Source organism: Bos indicus x Bos taurus, chromosome 21 (assembly GCF_003369695.1).
Source record: "Bos indicus x Bos taurus breed Angus x Brahman F1 hybrid chromosome 21, Bos_hybrid_MaternalHap_v2.0, whole genome shotgun sequence".
NCBI classification, from domain to species: Eukaryota; Metazoa; Chordata; class Mammalia; order Artiodactyla; family Bovidae; genus Bos; species Bos indicus x Bos taurus.
The window spans coordinates 23,267,637-23,281,645 of NC_040096.1; the positions used below are offsets into that span (position 1 = coordinate 23,267,637).

The window sequence follows — 14,009 nt, forward strand, 5'->3', positions numbered from 1 at the left end:
TGTCTGTGAGTCTGTTTTCTATGTCTGTAAGTCTGTTTTGTAAATAAGTTTATCTGTACAATTTTTTATATTCCACATATAAGTGATATCATGTAATATTTGTCTTTCTCTGACTTAGTATGATAATCTCTAGATTCATCCATTCTGCTACAAATGGCATTATTTAACCCTTTTATGGCTGAGTAATATTCCATTGTGTGTGTATGTATATATATATATACATACACACATACATACATATACATACACACATATATACACACATATACCACATCCTCTTTATCCATTCATCTGTCTATGGACATTTAGTTTCCATGTTTTGGCTATTATAAATAGTGCTAATGAACACTGAGTGTCTGTATCTTTCATATTAGAGTTTTCGTCTTCTCCAGATATATGCCCAGAAGTGGGACTTCTGGGTCACATGGCAACTCTATTTTTAGTTTTTTTAAGAAATGTCCATACTGTTTTCCATAGTGGCTATACCCATTTACATTCCCACCAGCAGTACAAGAGGGGTCCTTTTCCTCCATACCCTCTCTAGCATTTGTTATTTGGAGACTTTTTGGTGATGGCCATTTTGACTGGTGTGAGGGGATGCCTCATTTAAGTGTGCAGTTCAGTAGAATTACGTACATTAACACTGCTGTGCAACCATTACCACCATCCATTTCCAGCATTTTTTTCTTTATCTCAAATCCAAACATGTCCCAGAAAGTAGAGACATTTTTAATTCATTTTTTATTCCTAGTTCTGCACATAGTATGTGTTCCAAAAATCCTCCTGGCTAATCAGAGATAATATAAAAGAACAGGTTTAATATAAAAGGCACCAAAAGGGCACCAATAGTCCACTCAACCACCTCTTCTAAAATGATTCTTATTAAAACAAGCGGGGGAACAATAACCCAAGAAAAGGGAGAAAACATAAACTTATTCTAGCTGGAGGCTGAGCCACAGGCCTCAGTCAGAGGGGCTAGAAGTCCAAAGCCCCTGAAGAAGATGAGGATGAGGAGGGTAAGGTCCTCGCCATTTCTTCTGATAGAACACAAGACCCTCATGGGATCCCAAGACAGACCAAACAATGAATTGACAGTATAGGGACAGAAAGTTTTTCCCTTCTTCCCCTCTAGCTTCTTTGGCTGGTCTAATGTTTGTTGTTGTTCAGTCACTCAGTCATGTCTGACTCTTTGCAACCCCATGGACTGCAGCATGCCAGGCTTCCCTGACCTTCACCATCTCCTGGAGCTTGCTCAAACTCATGTCCATTGAGTTGGTGATGCCATCCAACCATCTCATCCTCTATTGCTCCCTTCTCCTCCTGCCTTCAATCTTTCCCAGAATCAGGGTCTTCTCTAATGTGTTGGCTCTTCGAATCAGGTGGCCAAAGAATTGGAGCTTCAGCTTCAGCAATAGTCCTTCCAATGAATATTCAGGGTTCATTTCCTTTAGGGTTGACTGGTTTGATCTCCTTGCTGTCCAAGGGGCTCTCAAGAATCTTCTCCAGCACCACAATTTGAAATCATCAATTTTTCAGCTCTCAGCCTTCTTTATGGTTCAAGTTTCATATACTTACACACTACTGGAAAAACTGTAGCTTTGACTACATGGATCTTTCTCGACAAAGTGAGGTCTCTGCTTTTTAATATGTTGTCTAGGTTTGTCTTCCTGGTACATGCCCTCTATTTAAATTCTTTTAGTCAGGTAAGGGAAGGTAAAAAGCTCTTTGTGAGTCTCTTGGGTCCTGACTGTTCTCAGCTCAAAATAATCCACATGCCAAAGTGGAATACTCTGGGGTGGCATCTTCTGTTCCTCCTCAACAGGAAACAAAAGTACTTGGAGGAATGGACTGAGCCTGGAATAACTAGGGTAGTGTTTCCCAAACTCATCATATAGATCACTCAGGATATTTATTAAATGGACCAATTTAGCATTTCAGGGGTGGGGTGTGGAAAGCTGCATGTTTAGTGCCTGGAGTAATTCCTATGAAAGGCAAATTTGGGAAGAAAGTTCCATCAGCAAGGGTTGTGGTGGGGGGAGGAGGAAACTCCTGCCTGCGACTGTGTAGGTGAAGGCTTTCAGCCAGACTGACTTCCTGTTTCTAGAAGCTACTCAGACTACTTTCCTAAACGCTTGCAAGTCCAGTAGGCCCCAGGACTCCCATAGGCCTTCTGTACACGAGGCCCACATGCTGCCTCTTACTTCTATTCTACTGCTGAAGACCTCGGATGATCCCAAATTTCTGGCAGCTCTGGCCCTGTGCCCTGGCTTGGTTCCCCACAGTTGAGGGATAACAGTGACATGCAGTCCCAATTTAGAACAAAGAGTCAGGTAGTCATTGGCCAGGTATTAATTAGGGAGTAACTACAGATAGCTGGTGACATCATAGCCTATCTTTAGAGCCAGCTGGGTCATTGTATGGAAATAAGTTGGGAAGTTTATATCTACCAAATCCAAGGTCAGGGTTTACGGAGGGAGACACTGGATACTAACTACACTGTGTGAGCTGAAATTTCACCTTGAGGCCCTTGTGATACAAGCCTGGGAGGCTCATTCACATTTGGGTGGCTCCAGTGGGCCCCTGCCTACAAAATATGAGCCCTCCCCCCGGCCCCCGCAATCCCCAACAACTACCTCATGGCACAAGGAATCATTACAAAGGTTGGTATAGTGAAAGCTATGATTTTTCCAGTAGTCATGTAAGGATGTGGGAGTTGGACTCTGAAGAAGCCTGAGTACCAAAGAATTGATGCTTTCGAATTGTGGTGCTGAAGGAGACTCTTGAGAGTCCCATGGACTACAAGGAGATCAAACGAGACAATCCTAAAGGAAATCAACCCTGAATATTCACTGGAAGGACTGATGCTCAAGCTGAAACTCCAATACTTTGGCCACCTGATGCGAAGAGCTGACTCACTGCAAAAAGACCCTGGGGCTGGGAAAGACTGAGGGCAAGAGGAGAAGGGAGTAACAGAAAATGAGATGGTTGTATGGTATCACCAACTGAATGGACAGAAGTTTGAGCAAACTCTGGGAGATAGTGAAGGACAGGGAAGCCTGGCATGCCGACCCCAGTTCATGGAGTCACAAAGAGTTGGACATGACTTAAGAGACTGAACAACAACAAAAACGAGCCAGAGAGGTTTTGATAAAAAAAAAGGCTAGAAACTCAGAAATGTCATCCTCTTAATGAAGCCAGTGAAACTTTAATGAAAATACAGTTTCTGAGACAGCTCCTTGTTATCATCCCGTCAGAAAGTTACATATAGCAGTGTTTCCATGGAATGTCAACAGGTGTTAAGCATCAGAGAAAGGTTCCATATTCCATAGGTTTGGGAAATACTGGGCTAAACAAACTGAAATAGGTTTCTTTACTGGTGCTTTTTAAAATATTTATTTGGCTGCACTGGGTCTTAGTCATGGCATGTAGGTAGGATCTAGTTCCCTGACCAGGGATCGAACCCAGGCCCCCTGCATTGGGAGTGCAGAATCTTAGCCACTGGACCACCAGGGATATCCTTGGCTTTTTTTTTTTTTTTTTAAAGAACTTTTAATATGTCAATGTAGACTCAGGAAACTCTAATAAGTGAATATAGTGCACTGTACTTCCTAAATTAAAGGAACTTAAAAACAAAACTTTAAGTAGTTTTCCAAAGGACACATTTTGGGGAAATGTTAAAATAAAGGATCATGTCAGAATAGACAGAAAACAAACTTATGGTTACCAAAGGGGAAAAGGAGTGGAGAGGAATAAATTAGGAATTTGGGACTTATATACACACACTACTATACATAAAATAACCAACAAGAACCTATTGTATAGCACAGGGAACTCTGCTCAGTGATCTGTGATGACCAATATGGAAAAGAATCTTTAAAAGAGTGGCTATATGTATATGTCTAAATGATTTACTTTGCTGTACACCTGAAACTAACACAACATTGTAAATAGACTATATGCCCATAAAAAATTATTTTAAAAAGCAAATAAACCTTCAAACATGTCATACAGAAATATGTACTTCTGTGGGTTAATCAATGCATTATAAACACACACAAAAAGAGAAGATAGTGGAGGAGGAGAAACAAAAGAGTCAAACCTCAGTTTTCTTTAACACAGTGCTGGCTGTAACATATGATCCCCTAGGGTAGGTACCCCATCAGCACTTGACCCTCTGATACTAGTTTGGACAATGTGGAAAACTAAAGGAGTCTCCAGAGAGAGAAGGAGGGTCACCCAGAATTCTATTAAATAAAGATATGAATGGGCTTCCTTGATAGCTCAGTTGGTAAAGAATCTGCCTGCAATGCAGGAGACCCTGGTTCGATTCCTGGGTCGGGACAATCTGGTGGAGAAGAGATAGGCTACCCACTCCAGTATCCTTGGGATTCCCCTGTGGCTCAGCCTTTTCCTTCTTCAGGGGATCTTCCCACCCAGGGATTGAACCCAGGTCTCCCCTAGATTCCTTAGCAGGCAGATTGCAGGCAGATTCTTTACCAGCTGAGCCACAAGGGAAACCCAAGAACACTTGAGTGGGTAGCCTAGCCCCTCTCCAGTGAATCTTCCTGACCCAGGAATAGAACCAGGGTCTCCGGCATTGCAGGAGGACTCTTTACCAACTAAGCTATCAGGCAAGCCCATGATTCAGGTCATGGTGGAGAATTCTGACAAAACGTGGTCCACTGGGGAAGGGAATGACAAACCACTTCAGTATTCTTGCCTTGAGAACCCCATGAACAGTATGAAAAGGCAGAGATATGACACTGAAAAAATGGACTCCCCAGACAGTAGATACCCAATATGCTACTGGAGAAGAGTGGAAAAATAGGTCCAGAAAGAATGAAGAGGCTGAGCCAAAACGAAAACAATACCAGCTGTGGATGTGACAGGTGATAGAAGTAAATTCTGATGCTGTAAAGACCAAGATTGCATAGGAACCTGGAATGTTAGGTCCATGAATCAAGGTAAATTGGAAGTGGGCAAGCAGGAGATGTCAAGAGTGAACATTGACATTTTAGGAATCAGTGAACTAAATAGACTGGAAAGGGTGAATTTAATTCACATGACCTTTATATCTATGACTGTGGGCAAGAATCCTTTAGAAGAAATGGAGTAGCCCTCATAGTCAACAAAAGAGTCCAGAATGTAGTACTTGGGTGCAATATCAAAAGTGACAGAATGATCTCTTTTTGTTTCCAAGGCAAACCATTCAATATCACAGTAATCCAAGTCTATGCCTCAACCATTAATGCCAAAGAAGCTGAAGTTGAACGGTTCTATGATGACCTACAAGACCTTCTAGGACTAACACCAAAAAAAGATGTCCTTTTCATCATAAGGTACTGGAATGCAAAAGTAGGAAGTCAAGAGATACCGCGAGTAACTGGCAAATTTGGCTTTGGAGTACAAAATGAAGCAGGGGAAAGGCTAACAGAGTTTTGCAAGAGAACACACTGATCATAACACCCTGTTCCAACAACACAAGAGAAGACTCTACACATAGACATCACCAGATGTCAATACCAAAATCAGATTGATTATATTCTTTGCAGCCAAAGATGGAGAAGCTCTGTACAGTCAGCAAAAACAAGACCTATAGCTGACTGTGGCTCCAATCATGAACTCCTTATTGCCAAATTCAGACTTAAATTGAAGAAAGTAGGGAAAACCACTAGACCATTCAAGTATGACCTAAATTAAATCCCTTATGGTTATGCAGGAAGTGACAAATAGATTCAAGGGATTATATCTGATAGAGTGCCTGAAGAACTATGGACAGAGGTTCGTGACATTGTACAAGAGACAGTGATCAAGACCATCCCCAATAAAAATGCAAAAAGGCAAAATGGTTGTCTGAGGAGGCCTTATGAATAGCTGAGAAAAGGAGGGAAGTGAAAGGCAAAGGAGATAAGGAAAGATACACCCATCTGAATGCACAGTTCCAAAGAAAAGCAAGGAGAGATATGAAAGCCTTCCTCAGTGCTCAGTGAAAAGAAATAGGGGAAAACAATAGAATGGGAAAGACTAGAGATCTCTTCAAGAAAATTAGAGATACCAAGGGAATATTTCATGCAAAGATGGGCACAATAAAGGACAGCAATGGTATGGACCTAACACAAGCAGAAGATATTAAGAAGAGGTGGCAAGGATACATAGAAGAACTGTACAGAAAAGATCTTCATGACCCAGATAACCACAATGGTGTGATCACTCACCTACAGCCAGACATCCTGGAGTCTGAAGTCAAGTGGGCCTTAGGAAGCATAACGATGAACAAAGCTAGTGGAGGTGATGGAATTCCAACTGAGCTATTTCAAATCCTAAAAGATGATATCGCGAAAGTGCTGCACTCAATATGCCAGTGGCCACAGGACTGGAAAAGGTCAGTTTTCATTCCAATCTCAAAGAAAGGCAATGTCAGAAAATGTTCAAACTACTGCACAATTGTACTCATCTTCCACGCTAGCAAAGTAATGCTCAAAATTCTCCAAGTGAAGCATCAACAGTATGTGAACTTAGAGCTTCCAGATGTTCAAGCTGGATTTAGAAAAGGCAGAGGAACCAGACATCAGATTGCCAATATCCGCTGGATCATAGAAAGCAAGAGAGTTCCAGAAAAACATCTACTTCTGCTTTATTGACTATGCCAAGCCTTTGACTGTGTGCATCACAACAAACTGTGAAAAATTCTTAGAGATGGGACCAGACCATCTTACCTGCCTCCTGAGAAAACTGTATATGGGTCAAGAAGCAACAATTAAAACTGGACATGGAACAATGGACTGGTTCCAAATTGGGAAAGGAGTACGTCAAGGCTGTATATTGTCACCCTGCTTATTTAACTTATATACAGAGTACATCATGCAAAATGCAGGGCTGGATGAAGCACAAGTGGAATCAAGATTGCTGGGAGAAATATCAATAACCTCAAATATGCAGATGACACCATCCTTATGGCACAAAGCAAAGAGTAACTGAGGAGCCACCTGATGAAAGTGAAAGGGGAGAATGTAAAAGCTGGCTTAAAACTCAACATTCAAAAAATGAAGATCATGGCATCCAGTCCCAGATTTCCTGGCAAAATAGATGGGGAAACAATGGAAACAGTGACAGACTGTATTTTCTTCAGCTCTAGAATCACTGCAGATGGTGACTGCAGCCATGAAATTAAAAGACGTTTGCTCCTTGGAAGAAAAGCTATGACCAACCTAGATAGCATATTAAAAAGCAGACATTACTTTGCCGACAAAGGTCCATCTAGTCAAAGCTATGATTTTTCCAGTAGTCATGTATGGATGGGAGAGTTGGACCATAAAGATAGCTGAGTGCCAAAGAATTGATGGTTTTGAAGTGTGGTGTTGGAGAAGACTCTTGAGAGTCCCTTGGACTGCAAGGAGATCAAGTCAGTCAATCCTAAAGGAAATCAGTCCTGAATATTCATTGGAAGGACATGCTGAACTTGAAACTCCAATACTTTGGCCATCTGATGTGAAGAACTGACTCATTAGAAAAGACCCTGATGCTGGGAAAGATTGAAGGCAGGAGGAGAGGGGGATGACAAAGAATGAGTTGGTTGGATGGCATCACCAACTTGATGGACATGAGTTTGAGCAAGCTCTGGGAGTTGGTGATGGACAGGGAAGCCTGGCGTGCTGCAGTCCATGGGGTTGCAAAGAGTCGTACATGGCTGAGTCACTGAACTGAACTGTGGCTCAGCTGGTAAAGAATCTGCCTGCAATGCAGGAGACCTGGGTTCAATCCCTGGTTTGGGAAGATTCCCTGGAGAAGGGAACAGCTACCCACTTCAGTATTCTGGCCTGGAGAATTCCATGGTCTGTATAGTCCATGTGGTCGCAACGTGTCAGACACACAACTGAGCAGCTTTCACTTGCACTTTCAGTTCAGTCGCTCAGTCACGTCGGACTCCTTGCAACCCCATGAACCGCAGCACGCCAGGCCTCCCTGTCCATCACCAACTCCCGGAGTCCACCCAAACGCATGTCCATTGAGTCAGTGATGCCAGCTAACCATCCCATCCTCTGTTGTCCCCTTCTCCTCCTGTTCCCAATCCCTCCCAGCATCAGGGTCTTTTCAAATGAGTCAGCTCTTCACATCAGGTGGCCAAAGTATTGGAGTTTCAGCTTCAAAATCAGTCCTACCAATGAACACCCAGGACTGATCTCATTTAGGACGGACTGGTTGGATCTCCTTGCAGTCCAAGGGACTCTCAAGAGTCTTCTCCAACACCACACTTCAAAACCATCAATTCTTTGGCGCTCAGCTTTCTTTATAGTCCAACTCTCACATCCATACATGACCACTGGAAAAACCACAGCCTTGACTAGATGGACCTTTGTTGACAAAGTAATGTCTCTGCTTTTTAATATGCTGTCTAGGTTGGTCATAACTTTTCTTCCAAGGAGCAAGTGTCTTTTTATTTCATGGCTGCAGTCACCATCTGAAGTGATTTTGGAGCCCCCAAAAATAAAGTCAGCCACTGTTTCCACTGTTTCCCCACCTATTTGCCATGAAGTGATGGGACCAGATGCAATGATCTTAGTTTTATGATTGTTGAACTTTAAGCCAACTTTTCCACTCTCCTCTTTCACTTTCATCAAGAGGCTCTTTAGTTCTTCTTCACTTTCTGCCATAAGGGTGGTGTCATCTGCATCTCTGAGGTTATTGATATTTCTCCCGGCAATTTTGATTCCAGCTTGTTTTTCTTCCAGCCCAGTGATTCTCATGATGTACTCTGCATATAAGTTAAATAAGGACCACAGCCTTGCCTAACTTAATGAAACTAAGGCATGCCGTGTGTGGCCACCCACGATGGATGGGTCATGGTGGAGAGGTCTGACAGAATGTGGTCCACTGGAGAAGGGAATGGCAAACCACTTTAGTATTCTTGCCTTGAGAACCCCATGAACAGTATGAAAAGGCAAAAAGATAGGACATTGAATGATGAACTCCCCAGGCTGGTAGGTGCCCAATATGCTACTGGTGATCAGTGGAGAAATAACTCCAGAAAGAATGAAGGGATACAGCCAAAGCAAAAACGACACCCAGTTGTGGATGGGACTGGTGATAGAAGCAAGGTTTGATGCTGTAAAGAGCAATATTCTACAGGAAGCTGAAATGTTAGGTCCGTGAATCAAGACAAACTGGAAGTGGCCCAACAGGAGACGGCAAGAGTGAACATGGACATTCTAGGAATCAACGAACTAAGATGGACTGGAATGGGTGAATTCAACTCAGATACCATTATATCTACTACTGTGGGCAGGAACCTTTAGGAGAAATGAAGTAGCCATCATAGTCAACAAAAGAGTCCAAAATGCAGTACTTGGATGCAATCTCAAAAACAACAGAATGATCTTTTTGTTTCCAAGGCAAACCATTCAATATCATGGTAATCCAAGCCTATGCCCCAACCAGTAATGCTGAAGAAGCTCAACAGTTCTGTGAAGACCTACAAGACCTTCTAGAACTAACACCCAAAAAAGATGTCCTTTTCATTATAGGGGACTGGAATGCAAAAGTAGGAAGTCAAGAAACACCTGGAGTAACAGGCAAATTTGGCCTTGGAGTACAGAATGAAGCAGGGCAAAGGCAAATAGAGGACTGCCAAGAGAACTTACTGGTCATAGCAAACTTGCACTTTCAGGAATGGTTAAGTTACTAATCAAGAGGGAGAATAAAGAGGTTCTTGCTGGTGAGTTCCAGTGCCGAACTGGGGCCTCTCAAATTCGGATTTCAATCATTACATTGGCATTTCATGACTGACATCTGCTGCCATACAGCACTATGGGCCCTAGCAGGCAAAAGAGCTCATCAGAAACTCTTTAGAAAATGTTTGGGTAGAAATAGAACTTTAATAGCATCTTGTCCAACTTCAAGATGTTCAGATAAGAAACTTTAAATTCCTCCAGATCTCATTATGGCTAAGAATGAGCTGACCCGGTCAGTTCTGCGAAAAGGAGATTGGTCACTTTAAAACCTTAGAGCAACAAGTCAGCCCTAAGGAGGATGTTTGTGAGGCAATCTAGGAAACATAAACACTGCTGTTTGATGACATTAGGGAATAACTTAATTTTTTTAGGTTGATAATGCACTGTAAGCTTTTTTTTTTTTTTTTTTAAAGAGTCAATAGCTTTTATGAGATGCATACTGAAATATGTACAATTTGCTTCAAAATAATCTAGTAGGTATGGAGGACAAGTGTTTGGGTATAAATGGAGTCAGATTTGCCATGAATTGCTAACTGTTGAAGCTGAGTGCTAGGTAAGTGGGGTCCATGACACTGTCCTACTTTTGTGTACATTTGGAATTTTCCAGTAAAAACTTCACAAAGCAGAGATACCTCATCACACAGATATCTCATTGATACCTAATATAAATCTGTAAATAGGCATTTTATTCATTCATTCACTCATCAAGAATATATATACACACACATATATATGGGCTGAAGTGACTTAAGTGACTTAGCATATATATGAAATTATGGTAAAATTCCTGTAACACAATTCAGCACTTTAACCACTTTAAAGTGTACAATGCATTTTGTACATTCATAATGTTGTGCAACTATGACCATTATTCAGTTGCAGAGTAATTTTGTTATTCTGAAAGGAAAACCCAGACCCAATTAAACCATCCCTCTCCGTTCCCTCTTCCTCCTAGCTCCTGGCTGACATTAATCTGCTTTCTCTCTGCATATTTGCCTATTCTGGATATTTCAAATACATTCAACATATTTTTTAAAAATTAAATTTTACTTATTTTTTATCATGAAAAATTCAACAGGGTTAGATTTCAAAAGGTACAAAAGGGTTTACCGTGAAGTTTCCCTCCAACCATTCTTCCTCCAGTGCACAGTCCCCTTTTCAGAGGCATTCCAGTTCTCATACATCCTTTCAAAGAGTGAAAGTTCCTTTTCACCGTCTTTACTTAAATGGAGTACTCTATACTCGCTGATTTGCAGTCAGCCTTTTTTTCGTCCTATAACAGAACAGAAAGACCTTCCTCCTTCTTTCTACAACTGCATGCTCTTCTACTATTTGGGGTTACAGAAATGAATGGTTCTTTTCTCAGGCAGCTCACGGTCTTAAAAGTACTCTGTTTGGAGAAGGGGAAAAAGGCAAATTAAAGGTTCAACTTCAAGGCAGCTCTCGTCACAGCCGTGCACTTGGAAGGGAGAGGAGAGAACGAAACTGAAGGGTTCTGAGAAATCTTTGGTGATTCACTAGGTGTGGCTGGAAGGTGACAACAAACTGCTATCTCTCTTCCACTTTCCCCTGCGAGACATAACTGATCATCTCACTCCCTTACTTCTTTCCTGATTAGAAAACAAAGGGCTTCTCCTTGAGGGAGTTAAGAAAGTGAATAGAGAAGCAGTAATTATCCATAGTTGTTTGTAAGCATTTTAAATAGAGGGGAAAAGCTGCACTGCATTGACACATTGCAACTTACTAAATTATCTCCCCATTGACTTCTGCATTTTAGAGATTCAGAAACCAAAGCCACAGCAGTTGTTTAAGGACCCAAAGGGACATCTAAGTGCATACATTAAATGAGACAGGTAAGATAGCTGGAATCAGATATGGATATTTGAAAATTATCTCTATGGAATTGAAACTGTACTAACGAATAATCTTAGGGAGGATGCAGGAGAGAAAGAGAACAGTAGCTGATAGCTAAGACTTCAGGGATTACTACAACGATTGGATAGTTTAAAGAACCCTGCAAATTAATTAGACGAATATTTGCTTAAATAGAAAGGAACCTCAGTATCCTCAACAACTACAGAACTCTGCCAAACATATGCAGTAAATGTTGAACTGAACTGAACAGGCAGCCTGATGAAAAGGGATATGGGATATCCAATGAGGGATGGAAGAGGATTCGTGCACAGAATATACTGATGTCTAAATACAGTCAGAACCATACACCATAACTGAGGGTCAAGGGTACCAGCAATACAAGGGGCAGCGGAAGCCACAGGAATAAATACAATTCACATGAAGAGCACGCATGGAGAATGAGAGGAGGTCAAGGGCTGAGTCCTGGACACACTGACCTCAGAGAGAGGTCATGGCAGCCAAGAGTTTTGAACAAAACCTCCTGAACTTCAGATCAGAAACTCTGCCTGCTGGAGGAAAGGGGAGGACAGAGCTGTCACATGGGTATGGAAACCTTTAAGAGTATTTATTAATATATCAGGGGCTTCCCTGCTGGCTCATATGGTATATAATCTGCCTGTAATGCAGGAGACCCGGGTTCAATCCCTCAGTCAGGAAGATCCCTGGAAAAGGAAATGGCAACTCACTCCAGTATTCTTGCCTAGAGAATTCCATGGACAGAGGAGCCTGGCGGGCTGTAGTTCATGGCATCTGTAGAACCAAGAAAAGGGAAAGCCTGTTTGGGGGTCTGAGAAGAGGTCCTTATCCCCAGGGACCTGAGTGACAGGGCTTTACAAATGGACAGGACTCTTCTTTTCAACAATATAATTTTCCTTGAAAATGGATCTAATAATGTGCCTTGTGCTTCCATCAAGACTAAATTGGACTCCACTGACTCATAAGTCTTTTTGTGTCTTCAGCTCCGATCCTTGCTTCCTGTAGCACTCACTAAATGACAGCGCTGTTGTTCTTTCTACCCGAGAATCTATTTCAGGGACACAGTGGACAGTCTATAGTTGCCTGTGCTATTATTACCTGGGGCACAGTGGGATCCTTTATTGCATTCATTTTGGATGTGAAGGAAAAGAGGAAACGCAAAATGAAGTAGAATGATATCTTGCTAGGTAAATCCCCTGAGATGAATGTTCTTTATGATGAAGTCAGCTGTGTGGAGAAAAAAAAATTAAAAATGGCTACTTCATAAATCTTGCCTTGCAGTATTTGCAAGGATCTTTGTGGCTCAGAAACAACATTTGACTAAACTAATATGTGGGGTAAAAATATCTCTAGTCTGTTTGAGTAAAAATGGCTGAAGATACACACATCTTATCCCTGGCAAAATTCAATTCAGTCTGGCAAATATTTATGGAGCACCAACTGTGTTCCAGGGATGCAGAGGTGCAAGGCCAGAGACCATGGCCCCAAGTGGTGCCCAGATACTGAGACACCGGGGAAGGGGCACCCTGAGTCACTGATGGAAAGGAAGGTGTATTTCTCATTGTGAATTAACAAGCTGGTATCTGATCTAACGAGAAACCAGTATGGTGGTTTGGTTAAATAAGCTTGGTTAACAGAGCCAATCCTTGGTGAGCAACTCTGATTTCTGGATTTTTCGGCTGAGGCCTGAGCTCAGGATCACACTGCAGGTGCAGGTAATTAAAATCATTCTGGGAGGGGAGAGGGAGCTCGAGTGCTTCCTCCTGCTGTGCCAGCTTCCTAAAGGGCACCAGGGCACGGTTCCTGTTTCTAATGCTGGGGATTCCTGTCCTTCGGCTCTTTAAGAATTCTGAACTAGGTGAGGGAAGAAGTGGTGGTCAGAGGCAGGAGGGACAAGGGAGCGGGGTGGAGGAGAGAAAGCAGGAGACAGAGAGACAAACAGACACACATACACATACAGAGAGAAAGAGAGGGGGAGGGGATGGATAGAGGCTGTTGGGAAGGCAAAACCACTAAAGGTATCATTTTTTTTTTTTACTTTGACACCATTTTTAAATAAATGTCAGTAATTCTGGCACCGAGAACCCTGAGCCTGGTGGCTAGCCAGCCTACACCTGACAGTTTAAATGCAACAACTTGCTGTGCGGAATTTATTTTAAAATTCAAATAGACTGTAAAGCGTTCCTGGAATGAAAAACCGATGGCTCTTGCTGTTAAACTGGCTCTGTCAGTGCAGGTCTGAACCAGTGCCTGAAAACCCACTCTATTCTGTGGAAGGGGACTGATACGAGGGCGACAGAGCCAGCTGTTCCTGCATAGCCACTATTCATGTCAGGACTGCCGCCTTTCCCAGGGGTACGTCAAGCAGGCAGATTACCCAGAGTTAGGTGT

The 14,009-nt window shown here is 42.3% G+C and overlaps 1 non-coding gene across 1 annotated transcript; it reads right to left on the reverse strand.

Moving 5' to 3' along the window:
- Nucleotides 1-3,440: 3,440 nt before the first annotated feature.
- TRNAG-CCC lies at nucleotides 3,441-3,513 on the reverse strand. Its single transcript has one exon. It is a non-coding gene; the product is annotated as a tRNA-Gly (tRNA).
- Between the last annotated feature and the right edge of the window lie 10,496 nt (nucleotides 3,514-14,009).